Source organism: Centruroides vittatus, unplaced genomic scaffold, assembly GCF_030686945.1.
Source record: "Centruroides vittatus isolate TY-2023 unplaced genomic scaffold, ASM3068694v2 contig_89, whole genome shotgun sequence".
NCBI classification, from domain to species: domain Eukaryota; kingdom Metazoa; phylum Arthropoda; class Arachnida; order Scorpiones; family Buthidae; genus Centruroides; species Centruroides vittatus.
Window position 1 is genome coordinate 48,987 of NW_027122580.1, and position 18,307 is coordinate 67,293.

Sequence of the window (18,307 nt, forward strand, 5' to 3'; positions counted from 1 at the left end):
TAAAAAGACAAAGAAAAATTTCCCTAACCGTTACATTTTAAAACTTTCTATAATAAAATAAAAATTTCAGTTTAATAATACTTTACAATGAAAACATATTAAAATATAAATATATAAATGAATTTTGTACAAATAAAATTTTTAAAAATTATAATATAGCTAAAAATGTGTAATTTATTTACTACTAATATCTACCAATTAATTAAATAAACTAATTATATATTATAATAAATCTAATATATATTAAAGAATTTACGTAAATGTAAAAGCGTACGAAGACTGGCAGCACTGTAGAAAGTTCGACAAACAAAAAGACCATTAAAAAAATGAAATTAAAATTGAAATAAAAATAATTTACAATAAATATAATATACTAATATTTGCATATAAACAGGAATAAATAGAATACTATCAAATAGTACATTAATTAGACTTAAAATTATATTAATTACATTCAAAAAACTCTTATAAATGCCAACATATCCACTTTCTCACAAAAAAAAAACAATTTAAATATATTACTTCTGACATTCTAGAAGTTAAAAATATTAAATAATATAATACTTAAAAGAACTAATAGTCATATCTCTAGTATAAAAGTTTAATATTCGACAAATTTCACGTCATCAATAATATGATAACAAATTCACGTAATCAGCTTTTACAAATCAGGAGATTGTTTCATATAAGTAGTAGTCAAATGACACATACGAATCACAAAAATTGTCAAGTAAATAATTTTACAAATAATTTATTAATACTTATCTTATGATTGGTTGAATTTTGATATAAATTAAATTTTAAGATATTGTAGAATTTATTTTAATGCTAGGATCGGTCATGGAAGCATACGGTTTTATTATTACCTACGACAGTAACAGAAATTATTCTGTTTCTCCCCGTTTGTACAAGTCACTTGATAGTTGCATTGCTGCGGTAAATAATTTTTCTTTCGATATTCCTGATAATTTTCCTATTGTTTTGCGTTATTTTAAAGTTAACGGAGAAATATGGAAAGGTAATGGAAAATTTGGTTTTGTAATTGTTGATGATGACGGTAGAATTAACGAAGTTAGTAACAACTTATATCATTCGTTTGAGGAATGTTCAGATGTTATGAGGGAAGTTTATGTTGAAAAGAATAAAAGGAATATATTAATATTTAGAGAGATAAATTGTGGATCGAAACATTATAAATTTACTAAAGTTCATAAAATCGATTGATATGTATTTTAAACATCCAAGTAACTGCATAATTGCTGGACCGTCACAATGCGGAAAGACTACATTAGTAAGAAAAATTATTCGTTGTAAAATTTATGATAAACCATTTAAGAAAATTTTATGGTGTTATTCTGTATATTTGCCGTTTTTTCGAGATGAAAAAGAAATTACATTTATGTATGGCCTACCTGAATCTGTACAAGGATGGGATTTGGTAATAATTGATGATTTGATGCACGAACTTGGTTCAAAAACTGCGTTTCTGTTTACAACAGAGTCGCACCATTATAATGTAAGTGTGATCTTGATAATGCAAAATTTGTTTCCAAAAAATAGAATTATGAGAGATATAACATTAAATACGCATTATTTGATTTTATTTAAAAATAATCGGGATGAAAGTCAAGTAAGTTGTTTGGGCAGACAAGCTTTTGCAGGAAAATGTAATTTTTTAATGGATGCATATAAAAAAGCAACAGAGAAGGATTTTGGTTATTTGTTATTGGATTTTCATCCCAAAACGGACAAGAAACTTTCGGTGCGGGATTCGTGTTTTCCGGATGAACAAGGTATTGTTTGGATATACTTACCGATAAAATGAAAAACGTAAAGAAAAATTATCATATGCTAGCATTTTTAGCCAAAACTACTCCCTCTCAACGAAAAGCGATATTGAAAGAGGCCACTCCCGATCAAGTTAAAGTTTTGTGCGAAATATGTGATAATTTGCGGAGGGGAAATATACCCGCTAATGTTCATAAATTACGAAAATATAAAAAAATAATTAGGAAATTAAGTGAAAAACAAGTCCCTTTAAATACCAAGAAAAAAATTTTGGTTAATCAATCTGGTGGATTCCTTCCTCTTCTATTGGCACCACTTTTGTCTATGGCAGGAGGATTAATTGGTAAAGTAATAGGAAAAAGAATTTAATGGCAAAGCAAATGGCACTGGTTCCTCCCGAATTGTTGGCTGCGTATAAAATTAAACCTGAAATAAGAATTGGAAATAATATCGAAGAATTACTCGAGAGTACTGATTTATCTGACGATAGTAAAGTCAAATTACTAAGTCAGTTGATTTCGAGATATCAGAGAACCGTCCATGCCCCGAAAGAGCCAGTCAGAGTATCTGTTGTGTCCGATGAAAATCAAGAACTGCTCGATGAAAAACCCTCTGCTGACGATAATGGTGAGGATGCATTTATTAAACAAATAACTATATCTGTACCGCAACTATATCAAAAATATATTCCTCACTTAATTGATAAATTGAGACAAAATCATTACGGATGGAATACAAAGGGTGAATTAACAGTTAGTGGCAGCCCCGTGGGGGGCAGTAATATGGTGGATTTAATTTCGCACTTAATGAGAAATCGAAAAACGCCGTTATCTCCAGTGGGCTTTAACGTTTTTTGGGAAGCTGTAAGAAAAATAAATGTTCCCAGAGAATGGATAGGAAATAAAGGTTTGGCAACTCTACCCGAAATCGGCGAAAAACCAAGATATCAACCGACGCCAGTCGAAAGTCCCGAAGAAATTTTTTCTACAATTTCTCCAAGAGTATTTTACCAGTGGAAAAAGTCATCGAAAAAGAGGAAGAAGAGTCCCGAATGGAGAAACTATTGAAATCAATATACTATAACCCGAAATCTTCGGCATCGTTCGGAGGAGTGAGTAAACTAGTTAAAGCTTCTAATTTATCGAGATCTACTGTCAGAAAATGGTTATCTTCTCAATCTGTTTATTCTCTACATAAACCTGTAAGAGTTAAATATTCTCGAAGAAAAACTAAAGCTTTTCATCCTAATGATTTATGGCAGGCTGATTTAATTGTGTTAAAGCAATTTTCCCGATATAATAAAGGGATAAAATATTTATTAACAGTAATTGATGTATTTAGTAAATATTGTTACGTTGTGCCAATAAAGGATAAAAAACCTAAATCTGTTTCGGAGGCATTTCAGATTATTTTTAAACGAAATATTCCAAAAAATGTACAAACTGATAAAGGAACCGAATTTTATAATAGATTAGTAAAAAATTTGTTTAAAAAATATAAAATTAATCACTATTCAACTCATTCAGATACTAAAGCTTCTGTGGTTGAGAGATTAAATAAAACTTTACGAAATAAAATATATAGATTATTTACTTATCGTAATTCTTATCAATATATTGATAAATTAAACGATATTGTAAAAGGATATAATAATAGTTTTCATAGAAGTATCGGGATGGCTCCATCTGAAGTTGGTCCATTGCATTACGGTACAATTTTTGGCAGGCTATATGATATAAAAAGGAAAAGTAAATTTAAATTTAATATTGGTGATTTAGTTAGAATTTCGAAAATACGTAAAACATTTAGTCGCGGATATCTGCCAGGGTGGACAAAGGAAATATTTGTTATTCACGATCGATTTCTATCGCATCCTCCGACTTACGTATTAAAAGATACACATAACGAGATTTTAGAAGGAAGGTTCTATACCGAAGAATTACAAAAGGTAACAAAATGATGCAATCAGACTTTTTCGTAACGTTAATAAGTAATGCAAGTATGGACTTGTTTCCTGAGAATACACAGTCTCGTTTTATGGTGAAAATGAGCCCTCCTATTAATTTACATGGAAATTGGGGAGTTGGACTTACAGAAGTTATTATTCCAAGAAATTGGTTTAATATATCTAATCACAATAATGATTACGTTGTTACATTTGAAGAAACTGTAAAAGAAAAAGATGAGCTACTGCCAGATAAATCGTATATGATTCCATTAACTGCCATTACAGATGATAAGAAGAAATTGATTAATATAATAAATGAAAATATAATTAAAATAACGGGTTCTAAATTAGCTGAATTTATTTTTGACGAAAATAATCAAACTGTAAATATAAATATAAAAGATGCGCACGAGTTGCATGTTACTGTAGATCATTCGTCAAAATTACTTTATATGCTAAATTTACCCAACAAAGATATTGTATTAAGGGGTAGTTCAATTTATAATTTTCGATTATCAACACAGGATTACTCTGGACAATTTTTTACTTTTGTGGAAAAAAATAGAAAAAAACAAGTAATTAAGAAAACTTATAGAGATGAAAAAATATTTATTCCTATAGGGTTATATTCGTCTCCTGAAAAATTTCTGGGAATTTTTAAACATGTAAAATTAGCATTACTACCAAATAATAAGGTTATTTTAAAAGTTCCATTGAATATTTCTGTAAAATTTGGAAATGAATTAAAAGATTTTCTTGGGTTCACAACTGTAAAATTTCCACCCGGTGAATATATAAGTCGCTATCCTATTGAAATGTCTGCAGGAATTTCGGAAATTTTTATTTATTCGAATATTATTGCTTCTCATCATGTCGGAGATATAACTGCACCATTATTAAGAGTTATACCGGTTATGACTGAGAAAGAAGAACAGATAAATAGAGTTTACCCGACACCTTTGTATTTTCCGTTAAAGAAAAATTATATTGATATTATAGAAATCGAACTGAGATCTGTAGGTGGAAAAGAAATTGTTTTTTTTTGGAGGAAAAACAATATTAATTTTATCTTTTAAACAGTTATAAATATAACATAGTTTTATTTGTTTGCATTAGTTTGTCTTTGAGAGCAGCAAAATGAAGCTCGATCCAAAAGTTTGTATAAATTATTACTGCAATCAAGCAGGAGGTAGCGTATTGACTCCCGATTTAATATTCAGGCACCGTTTGGGAATGGGAGGAAGAGGTTATTTTTCAGGGCCCCAAATACAGCGTGGTTATGGATTTTTTGGAGATTTATTTCGTCAATCTATACCTATCCTTAGGAAAGTTGGAAAATATCTTGGACGAAAAGTATTAAATCTTGCCACGGGTGTTGGATCAGACGTAATTGCGGGAAAATCATTTAAAGAGTCAACAAAAGCGCATTTAAAAGATATCGGCAGCGAAATCAAAGATGATATAGTTAAAAAAGTACAAAGCGGATCGGGTATAAAAAGAAAACGATTGAGAAGATTAGTTCAGTCACAGAATAAAAGACGGAAAGTACAAGATATATTTACCGAATGAGAAAATGGACCCCCATTCGTGCCCCTGCACTAAAAGTGAGTTGGATTTATTTAGTACCGTTTCGACTCAACTCGCTATCGACAGTACATCGGAAGTTATAGTTCACCCAATTGCGACAATTTCTGACAGTCGTGCACCTATTGAATTTTATGTATCCGGTTCTGGTGAAAATTATATCGACTTACATTCAATTTATCTGCATGTTCAAGTAAAAATTGCCAAAAAGGATGGAACAGATGTGGGAGCTGATGAAAAAGTTGTACCTGTTAATTATTTTTTAAATAGTTTGTTTTCACAATGTACTGTTTTTCTAAACGACAAGCAAATTATTTCAAATGTTAATTATCCATATCGGGCGATTTTAGATGCCTTATTATTTTATTCAAAGGATGCTCAAAAAACATTTTTAACAAGTGCATTATTTTATAAAGATACTGCACAATATATGGATTCGATAGAAGAAAATAATGAGGGATTGACTAAAAGATTTAATGTTGCTAAACAAAGTAAACTAATAGATTTAGTAGGACGATTACATATTGATTTGTCGCATCAACCTAAATTGTTAATTAATAACGTAGATTTAAGAATTAAATTGGAAAGATCTAAGGATAATTTTGCTTTAATGGCATCTAATGATAACTATAAAATTATTATTAAAAATGCATCTTTAAAAATTAATAAAGTAGATGTTAGTTCATCTGTTCAAATAGGCATAGAAAAAGCATTGCAAACGGGTGTCATAAAAATGCCATTTCGAAGAGCAGATATAAAAGTTTTTACTTTAAGTAGCGGAATACAGTCTACTAATATCTCAAATGCAGTAATTGGGCAATTACCTTATAGAATGACTATCGGTTTAGTTTCTAATACCGCATTTAATGGAAATGTAAAATATAATCCTTTCAATTTTAAAAATTACAATTTAAATTATATATGTCTATTAAAAGACAACCAAATGATCCCATCAAAACCGTACACGCCCGATTATACAAATAGCATATACGCAAGAAATTTTATATCATTATTTGAAGATATAGGATGTATTAATCACCATAAATTTACAAATATATCCTACCGGGATTATAAAGATGGCTATACTTTATATTCTTTTGATCTTTCTCCCGATCGTTCGGCATCAGAATCGCATATTAGTGTAAGCGAACAAGGAAACATATCAATTGAATTAAAGTTTGCAACCGCTATATTAGAAACTGTAAACGTTATTTGTTTACTTGAATATAATAACACTCTTGAAATTGATCACTCAAGGACAGTATTTGTAGATTACTAATGAATACTATTACGTTATGGAAATTGGCCTCCAGTGACCAAAAAATTAAAAGAACTTTCGGAGGAGTTTTCGCATCCGATGATTTACCCGTTTGCATCGGTAAATATAAATCATTTATAATTAATCTAGACGAAAAAAATAAGCCTGGAAGTCATTGGGTATCCGCATTTTTCGATGGAAAAACCTGTTTTTACTACGATAGTTATGGAATGAAACCAACTAAACCAAAAATTATTACATTTGTTAAACGAAATTCCAGAAATTGCTGTTGGAATAATATTGTTCATCAGAGTTTATATTCGATGAATTGTGGATTTTTCTGTCTGTATTTTCTATATAAAATGAATAGAAACCAATGTTTAAAAGAACTGAGTAAAACTGATAAATTTTATAATGATGAATTTGTAAAGAAATTTGCCGAACAACATCTATATTTGGCACGCCCACCGACTATAATGTATAATCAATGTTGTAATTCAATGAATAAAAATATTTAAAATATAAAAAATTGTTTTATTTTTCAAAAACATACAGTTATTTAAAATGCAGTTATTGCCAGAAACCTGTACAAAATAAATAAAAAATATATATATAATCATATTTACCAATTTTTATATAATAATAATAATAATAAAATGTACTTACCTTGCTCGATCATAAATGCTTTATACGAAAAAACATCGCATAAGCTGCAATGTTGTGTAAACCGGGTGTGGAATGGGCAAATTTTCCCGTAAAATAACGCATTTGGTGGCATACATATATGCGGGTATATTTCATGATGATGAGGACATGGCCTCTCTATATTCCAGTTCTTCGGAGCATGGCAATAATGCGGATATATTTTAGTATGATAGGGACATGGAACTCGAATTTTTGAAGATTTGGGCACTCCCCGTTCTTCAAGATCAAAATACGGAATATTCACATTGTATATTTCTGAAGTTAAGTTCAAGTAATTTTTTTCAATTTCTCCTCCTTTATAGTAAAAAAATTTATATTTTAAAAATAAATTATATAAAATTTTGCACACATTATCACTTTTTTCCCAATTTCCGAAATATTGTTTTTCATATGCTAAATATAAACCATGTAAATAATTGCCAAATCTTACATTTTTTTTATTAGCAAAACTTAAATCTTTAAAAGTAATTATTTCATTATAAAATTCAATTTTTTGATATTCATTCGAGTTTTGTGCCACAAAACCAAGTTGTCTGCATAACGTATTAAACGGTAGGTCCATGCCATCTATTGTGAAAGCTTCAAAGTCTATAATTACTCCGACATTATCCCTCCATACATTGCAAGGGTTGAAATCTATTTTATATTAATATGAATTAAATAAATAAATATACATTATTTTTAAATATTATATTTATTACTCACATCTTGAATATGAAGTTTTCCAATCTAATGCACCCGAATCCAAAGTACCGAAATCTAAAATATTTTCCCTATTTATTATATTATTAATTAAATAAGATATATAAGAAAAATATACTTACAATTCATTTTAAGTCGGATTTCTTATAATGTTCCCGGATGCGTGGAATGAACATTATATAGGTAATTTTAAAGGGGAGTTGGAGGGGAGGGGGGGAGGTTGAGGAGGAGTCTATGAATTTCCTCCCCCTGGCTGCTCATACCGCTTTTTCTTTCCATATTTCTTTCTCTTTCTTGTCTTTCCCTTTTTCGTGTGCGAAAGAGTTCACTTCGATTAATTAAATCCATTATACTCTATATTTATTTAAAATAATAAAAATTAAAATCTAAATTATAAACTATATTATTTTAAATACTACATACAGGAGTAACTGCATCAACTTCACTTCGATTAATTAAATCCATTTTACTCTATATTTATTTAAAATCATAAAAATTAAAATCTAAATTATAAACTATATTATTTTAAATACTACATACAGGAGCATCCATATCAGTCTCATCATTATAACTATCTCCTGATGGCTGTTAAATAAAATATATTTAAAATTATAAAAATTAAAATCTAAATTATAAACTATATTATTTTAAATACTTACTTGGGAATCTATATCAATTACATTATCTTCCTGTTAAATAAAATATATTTAAAATCATAAAAATTTAAATTATAAACTATATTATTTTAAATACTACTTACTTGGAAATCACTACTTGTTACATCCAAATTTAAATCACCTCCTGTTGCCTATTAAATGAAATATAGTATTTAAATTATTTTAAATATAAGAGTTTAAATCTAAATTATAAACCATGTTATTTTAAATACTTACCATTGCTTTGAAATTTGTATAGTTTATTTCGCTTGTTTGATGTGGTTCTTTTCTTAAGTTTATCGCAGCTTATATTGTGCACGCCCGTGTTGTTTTTTCCCTGTAAATTCGGTACACACCCAACATTCTTTTCTTATAAAACCACTTTCAATTCTTCACCAATTGTTAAAAGTGTCGAGTCATTTTTTGCAATCTATTTCTTAATTATAATTTAGATCAGCTATTGTTAAAAGTGTCGAGGTCACTTCCTGGCAACCACGCCCAATCTATTTCTTAATTATAATTTAGGTTGCAATTGTTAAAAGTGTCGAGTCATTTCCTGCAATCTATTTTTTAATTATAATTTAGATGGCTATTGTTAAAAGTGTCGAGGTCACTTCCTGCAACCACCCGGAATACAATAGATTTTGTAAGTATAATTTATGGTTGACTGCTTTCTAAAACTGCCACACCCGAAATTAAATATATTTCCTTCGTAAACACATTTTTTGGAATACAATAGATTTTGTAAGTATAATTTATAGTTGACTGCTCTCTAAAACTGCCACACCCAAAATTAATTATATTTCCTTCGTAAACACGACCACGCCTGAGATAAAATCAGTTGACTACACCCTATTATTTTTGTATAAAAGCAGTAGCTCCAGATTGAGAAAAATATCTTCTACAAGACTTCCAAATACAACAAATAAAGAATCATGTTGTCTGCTGATGGTAAGTATTATAATTTTTATTTAAAATATTTTTAAATGTTAAAATTACTTAATAAGTATAATATTTATTTAGAATGTGAATTTGATTTTAATATGAAACAGAATGTGGGCAAAAAAAGAGGTCGAAAACCTAAAAATGTTGAAGATGAATCAAAAAAACAAAAGTTTGACTTAGACCTGTCTACAGATACTGGCAAATGTTCAAAAATTCGGCCATTTAAGATAAAAGTATGCGACAATCAAACAATGGAAGTCATCGAATTCAAGTCAGTTTGGTATATATCATTAACAAAAATGAAAGGGAATTATCCGCCCAACAAGTATAATATCAATGTTAAGGACTTTAAATTATATAAAAAAGCTTTCGATGCAATGACTGAACATTTAGATCAGAATGTTTAATTTAAGGAAAAAAGCTTTTAGAGGGTATGCCAAAACTTATAGGGCTTTTATTTTAGAAAATATAGATCCAGCTGTCTGTTTCGAAAAATAACATCAAATATTTATGATATTTTAGTTAATGATAATTTTGTTTGTAGAAGGAAATTTTTAATTAATTTAAAAACTAAATTTTTAAAATATAAAAGATGATATTATAGAGTATCAAGATGTATATTTTTCTAGCCATGTTGAGCATATTTTGTCCTCATATATGATTGGTGAAAAATTACGAAATGCATTTGATACAATTCTAAATTATATTGAAGAGTTTATAAAATATGGATCGGGGTGGATACTAAAAGAAATTATATTTATAGATGTCAATATTGGGATATATAAAAATGAAATTGGCGGCTGCGGCCATATTATTCTTCCAAAACATCTAGTTCTCAAACGTTGTGTATTAAATATAAAGTGCTTAGATAACCAATGTTTTTTATATTGTATAGTTGCACATTTATATCCCGCAACTAGTAGTAACAGAAATTCTATTTATTTATATAGAAAATATTTAAAATATTTAAATATAAACCGTTTAAAATTTCCCATAAATGTGAAAAATATTCCCACATTTGAGAAAAATAATTGCCTAAGTATTCATGTGTATGGGTATGAAAAGAAATTAATTTATCCAATCTATATAAGTAAATTTCAATTTGAAAAAGAAATTAATTTGTTATTGTATAAATCTCATTTTTTTAATTCAGAATTTTAATAGACTAATGTCTGATAAATCATCAGCAAGAAAATTTTGTAAACTCTGTTTAAATGGTTTTGAAAGAAAAACTACTTTAAGTGACCATATAAAATTTTGTTCTAATCATAAATATCAAAAAGTATCTACTACAAAAGGAGACAATACAATTGTAAAGTTCCACTCTCATGAAAAGTCATTATTTCATGCAATCTCTATATATGCAGATTTTGAATCAATTTTGGAACAGGTATCTTCTGATGAAATAGACCCTAAAATAAGTTGTACTAAAATTGTTAAAATTCATAAACCTATATGTTATTCCATTATAATTATTGAAAATGAGGATAAAATAATATATGCTAATTTTTATTGTGGAGATAATGTTGTTAATAATTTTTTAATTGATATTCAAATGCAGCTGAATAATTTGTTAGATAAAATAAATCACAATGTTGAAATTAATTTAAATACTGTTTCCAATAATTTTAAACATTTGTGTCATATTTGTAAAGAAAAATTTGGTGATAATGATCTGCGTGTAATGGATCATGATCATCAGACAGGTCCTTTTCGGGGGTAGACCCATAATTGTTGCAATTTAAATTACCGACTAAAAACGTTTATCCCTATTATATTGGACAATTTTTCAGGTTATGATTCGCATTTAATTTTTAAAAATATTCCTTCTAAATTATTTTCCAAAATCAAATTATTCCTATAAATTCTGAAAAATTTACAACATTTTCATTAGATTATTTTAAATTTATTGACAGTTTTCAGTTTTTAAATTCTTCTCTTTCAGTTTTGACTGACAATTTAAAAAATGCAAATTATAATTTTCCAATTTTTAATCATTTTTTTCGTCGCAGCAAATATAGAGAATTATTAAAAAGGAAAGGAATTTTTCCGTATTCCTATTTTAAAAATAAGCAAATATTAAATGAAATACAACTACCCAAAAAAAAAATGCTTTTATAATGAATTATTAGGAGAAAATATTACAGATGACGATTACAATCACGCTCAATTAGTTTGGGATAAATTTAATAGTAAAACTTTCAAAGACTATTTAAAATTATACCAATATGTTGATACAGTATTATTAGCAGATATATTTCAGAATTTCAGAAAATTAAGTTTAACATATTATAATTTGGATCCCGTATATTTCATAACTACGCCCGATTTAACATGGAACTGTGGTTTAACCCTTCGTCACGCGCCTAGTGCCGATTCCGCACCAATCGATTTTTAATTAGTTCGTGTAAAAATTCTAATTGTCCGAAAAATCTGAAAAAATTATTACCTGTCTAATTTTTCTTCAATTTTATGATGCGCTATTCATTTTTTGCTTAAAGCGTTCCGTTATTTTTAATTAATTATTGGTGCCGAATCGGCACTATGGCGCGCGTTATCGCGGATTTCAATTTTGAAATTTCCCGCCAGTCGTTGTTACTAAAAATAGCCGCAGCGGTGGCGCGCGCGCTTCTTTGTTTATAATCGCGTTATTTTAAAGTGAATTACTTCTAATAAACTGAAATTTGACCGGAAATAATTTAATTTCTTACAATGGTATTTTTTAATTATTTTTTAAAGTTTTATGACACCATCACAACATTTCCCTGAGTGGAAGAACACAATTAGAAAGTTAACACTATATGAACGTATTCATTTTTTATATTATCTATTTTTCTGTATTTTTTTTATTTTCTGGGTTAGGCATAAGGGCTTGCTTTCACGGATTTGCAAACAGGACCTTTTGGATAAAGTATCCAACAAATGAATGACATTTATTGATATATATATCAATAAAAGTTGTTCATTTGTTGAATACTGCATCCAAAAGGTCCTGTCTGCTAAATCAGTGAAAGAAACCCCGTATGCCTAACCTAGAAAATAAAAAAATTAACTTTTTTGCACACGCTAATTATAATTTTTGCAATACAAGATGTACATAAAGTTTTAGCATTGTATAATGTAAAATGTATAAACGAATAATAGAAATGAATATTTAAATGTATAAATAAATAATATATAATATAATTTTATTTGTATTACCAATTTATACTGTTTATCTTAATTATTATTTATATAACTCTTGTATTGAAAGTAGAATAGATGTAAGCAAGAGACGAGATAATTGACATCCAGGCGACACTTAACGCCTGGATGTCAATTATCTGGTCTCTTGCTTATTCAGAGATCGGCGTGAAGTCCACCATCGTTAGGATTATTATAGATCTAATAGAATAGATGTAAAAAACATTTTCGTGTAGTATAAACATTTTTTTTTCTATTATATTTTTGATCCGTTTTTTTATTTTTTAAATACAGTCAGTAATTAATATATATTATTCCTATATAGATTTATTAATTATAATAAACATACACTATTTAATATTATATTAAAATAACACTCTTTAATTAACATCTGAAATGAAGAAGTAATTGAATCGAGTCCCATCGCCATCTTTAGTAACGCGCGACAGTAATTAATTGATTCTGAGCGCGTCGCGTTGCATCAATTTAAATAATTTATAAAAATTAAAATTATAAATATGTTTATAAAATAATTGACGATATCTGTTCGCAATAGTATTGTAAAACACACTGTACTTATAGTTCAGCATTTCTGATAAATTTTAATAAATATTTGAATTTTCGTATATTTTATATATAAAAATCGAAGAAAAAAACATAAATTTGTAAAACTTAATAAAAAAAATATCTGCAACTTCATAACACATATAAGTATGAGAATCCATCAAAAAAAGATAGTTAATAATAATTAAAATCGAAAAAAAAAATAAAACTTTCAAGGTAAGGTAATTTCTGTGGTAAAATGTGAGGTAAGCGATCACGTGACGCCCGTCTCCCCATCTTCAGTAACCAAAACGGACGAGGTTGAAATAAAAGCCTAATCACCAGTAGAACTAAAAACATACATCGGCGCGTGCCTAGAGCAATAAACTTGAACGGGAGCGAAGATGAAACACGACACTTTGTAATTTATGCTAATTACCTTCTAATATTAAAAAATTAAAATCATCAATAAATTATGATGAAATTAAAACTTTTTTGACTGAATTCGATTACAAACATATTAATAAACTGGATTAAAGTAAAAATACCCGTTTTTCGACGCTAAATTTTTATTAATTAATTTTTTAATTTGGTGCCGATTTGACCGAGCGCGCGTGATTTCGATTTGACTGCGCACGCGCGTGATGAAGGGTTAAAAATGACCAAAATCCAATTGCAATTATTTAATGATTTAGATATGTACCTTTTTATTGAAAGTGGAATTAGGGGGGGAATAAGTTTAGTGGGAAAAAGATTTGCAAAAGCAAATAATCCATTAATACCCAACACATATGATAAAAATCAACCTCATAATTATATTCTGTCGATAGATGCGAATAACCTTTACGGATTCGTAATGAGTGCATATTTACCCGTAAATAATTTTTGATGGCTGCACAAAAGACGAAATAGATGCTCTAGACATACCTAATATATCAAATAAAAATAGTATAGGATATATCTTAGAGGTTGATTTAAAATATCCTGAAATTATTCATGACAGACATGATAATTTGCCACTCGCTGCTGAACACACACATATCCCATACAATTTATTATCCAATTACCAAAAAACAGTCTTAAAAAAATTAAATTTAAAATATAGTAATAATAAAAAACTAATTCCTACTCTTTTTGATAAAACAAACTATGTAATTCATTATAGAAATTTAAAATTTTATCTGGAGGAAGGTCTAATAATAACTAAAATTCAAAGAGTATTGGCATTTTCCCAAAGTGCATGGCTTAAAAAATATATATATTTTAATAATAAGAAAAGACAAGAATCGACTAATGATTTTGACAAATCATTTTTTAAATTAATGAATAATAGTTTTTTTTAACAAAACGTGTCAAAACGTAAGAAAACGTATTAACTTAAAAGCAGCCATGACATTAAGTCAGTATCGCAGATATCTAGCTAAGCCATCTGTAGAAAATTTCAAAATTATAAATGATAACCTTACTATTTTTAAAATGAAAAAAACCTAATTTAATTCTAGACAAACCAATTTATATTGGTTTTTGCATATTAGAATTAAGTAAATTGCATATTTACAAAACATTTTATAAAATATTTAAAAATAGATATGGCAAAAACGTACATTTATTATATACCGAATCGAATTTGCTAACACTTCAAATATATACAAATGATGTATACGAAGATTTTAAATCATTCCCGGATATCTTCGATTTTAGTAATTACCCTAAAAACCATAAATTATATAACGAAGCAAACAAAAGTAAACTACGATATTTTAAAGATGAAACATTATCGAAACCTATAATTGAATTTTGCTCATTGAAACCAAAAATGTATTCCTATATTTTCGATAAACAAAATAAGAAAACTGCCAAGGGAATTAAAAAATCTGTTGTAAAAACATTTAATCATGATAAATATAAAGAAGTTTTGTTTAATACAGAATTATTAAGGCATCAACATTATGGAATTCAAAGCAAAAATCATATAGTAACAACATATCTACAAAATAAAATTTCCCTTTCTCCATTTTACGATAAAAAATTTATTTTAGATAATGGAATAGATGCACTATCATTTGGGCACTACAATTTTTACTTTTAATTTTGCAGATTCCTCATCATTTCCACAATATGGCTTTATAATAGTATACAAAAGAAAATGTAGTTATATAATACATAGTATTTGTAGTAAAACTTACTCGTGTTTAAAACAAACATGTAATAAAGCGGCATCATTAAAATTACCAAATAATAAAATATACGAATGTAAATTTTTTGTAATAAATGATAAAATAACATTACCAATATTTAACAAATATTTCATAAAATGTAATTGTATGAAATGTAATATTTTATAAAATATAAATGTAATATTAATGTTTATAAATGTAATAATAGATATTTTATTTTCTAGAAATTGTATATTTTAAAAAATTAAGCGAGGCTGCTAAAATTCCCATTAAAGCTTCAAAGGGAGCAGCAGGATATGACATTTTTTGTGTCAAGGGCTTTGAAATAAACTCGAATGAACAAAAAATTATTTTTATTGATCTGGCCATCGAAATACCTAATAATAAATGTTATATCAGATTGGCTCCAAAATCTTCTTTGTCACTAGATAACATAATAATAAATGCAGGCATCATCGATTCCGACTATCGTGGAAATATTGGGGTGATGATGTACAACTTTGGCCCCAAAAATATTGTTATTGAACGTGGAACTGCCATTGCACAAATTATCTTCGAAAAAATCTCACACCCAGTATTTTTAGAAATGGAATCATTAAGCGAGACAGACAGAAATGAACAAGGGTTTGGCGACTGTACCTTTTCTCAAAAAATAAATTTTAATGATTGTAAAGAAATTCTGTTGTCTGATTCTGATACTGAAGACTATAATATTACTAAAAAAGTAGTTTTTCAAGACGAAATTACTGTATCTGAAAAAAAAGAAAATTTTGGAACTCATAATGATCATAACTACTTGTAACAAAAATTAAATATTTGATATTATTTTGTAATATATGTAATCCTCATTTTATACTCAAGAATGTACACTCTTATATGTATACATAATATGTACTTGAATAAAGCAGCAAATAATATAAAATGTTTTATTTCTTTATAGACGCTACACAACCCCAAATTGACTGGAAAGCTTTCTCATCTTCGGCCATAGACGAAAACGTTATTCGTCAATTTCAAAACTATGTCCACTGGGATACAATTAGTCGACGACGTAATTTATCTGAAGAGTTTATTAGGGAATTCGCGAATAAATTAAATTGGGACCACATATGGAAAAATTACAAATTTCTACCCTCATTTATTATGGACCATATTAACTATGCAAAATGGGATTTAATATGTCAATATCAGATATTAAATGATCATTTCCTTACAACTTTTTTCGACCATCTTGATTGGAATAAAGTAGCCGAACACCAAATTCTTTCGGATGCTTTTATTATTGGCTACGTACATAAATTTGATATTAAAAAACTCTTAAAATACCAACAATTAAAAACCTCAACTTTACGTCAAATACAAGACTTCCTAAACTGGAATTTTGTTTCCCGTTATCAAAAGCTTGACCAAGAGTTCATTGACGAATTTCAATGTCAGCTTTCTTGGTGTTACATTATAAAATATCAAAAATTAGATCGTAATTACATCGTTACCCATCGTGAAAATTTATTCCTATACTTAATGGCAGAATTGTGTCTTAGTTTAGAAAAACTAAAAGAAAAAGTGGACACACTTAAATTGTAAAATTTAAATGATTTCTCTGTATTAATGAAAGTAAAAATAAAAAATCTTTCAAAATACTTTCAGTGTCGCATTATTTCAAAAATTATTAATAACATAGAATAATTGCAAAAACACTAAACTTATTACTTATAACACTTATTTACCTAAAAATTACTTATAAATACAACAAATTGAATTTACTTGACAATTTTTGTGATTCGTATGTGTCATTTGACTACTACTCATATAATGTCTTATAATTCGCGAAGATATATAACTATACAAACATAATATATATGAAAATGTAGAAAACAAAATTCTTCATTTAAATAGCGTATAGCCAAACAGAACATATGAGTTTAAATGATTTTCCTGCAATTTGATTAGACACGATTTTAGAAGTCGTTAATGTAAACAAAACAAACGAATTTTTTTAAAAAAGTAAAAAATACAAGCGAATGTAAAGTATACCGAACAAAACTACTGATGTTTGCGTACTAGCAATATTTTTTTCATACTTCTAATATAAAAATTTGATTTTATACGAATTTTTAAAATAATACAAGTACATTCACTCATATGACCTTTAACCTGCCCCGAGTCTTTCAGTGCAGGTTTGTAAAACAGCTACCCCCGGTACCTGAGAGCAAAAGAATTAATGATATTAAACTTACATACGTTACGCTGTCATTTTCTGTCAAAAATCGTATGAAAACAATAAAAATAAAAGTTACTGCGAGACATAATTTTAAGAATATATCTCAAAAACCAAGATGGCGGCGCCCATTGTAAATGTAAGATAATCGATTCTGCATTATGATATTATAAATAATATTAAATTTATTTACGTTACGTTGTTTTTCTTTATCGAAAATCGCATGATTACAACAAAAATAAAATTTTCTATAAAACCTTTTATTCTAAGCGAATATCTCAAAATCCAAGATGACGGCGCCGAATGTAAATGTGAAAAGTTCTATTGACTAATACGATATCACTAGAATTACAAACTTATCTACGTTTCGCTGTTTTTTGCTATTGAAAATCACATCAAAACTATAAAAATAAAAGTTACTATAAAACCTTTTATTCTAAGCGAATATCTGAAAATTCAAAATGGCGGCGCCCAATGTAAATGTAAGAAAATTGATTCTGTGTTACAATATCATTGATAATATTAAATTTATTTACGTTATGCTGTCTTTCTCTATTAAAAATCGAATAACAACAATAACAATAAAAGCTACTATGTAAG

General features: G+C 27.8%; 2 long non-coding RNA genes across 4 annotated transcripts; one reads left to right on the forward strand and one right to left on the reverse strand.

Annotated features, from left to right (window-relative positions):
- The first annotated feature begins 684 nt into the window (after positions 1-684).
- LOC136983847 (uncharacterized) lies at positions 685-16,828 on the forward strand. Its single transcript, XR_010882112.1, has 2 exons — positions 685-730; positions 16,430-16,828. It is a non-coding gene; the product is annotated as an uncharacterized lncRNA (long non-coding RNA).
- Positions 7,092-7,960, reverse strand: LOC136983845 (uncharacterized). Of its 3 annotated transcripts, none has more exons than XR_010882109.1 (3): positions 7,714-7,953; positions 7,245-7,577; positions 7,092-7,162 (listed from the first exon to the last, which is right to left on the reverse strand). It is a non-coding gene; the product is annotated as an uncharacterized lncRNA (long non-coding RNA). The 3 variants fall into 3 exon arrangements; XR_010882110.1 differs by having other exon boundaries at positions 7,245-7,538; positions 7,714-7,952; XR_010882108.1 differs by having other exon boundaries at positions 7,245-7,960.
- Positions 16,829-18,307: the final 1,479 nt, after the last annotated feature.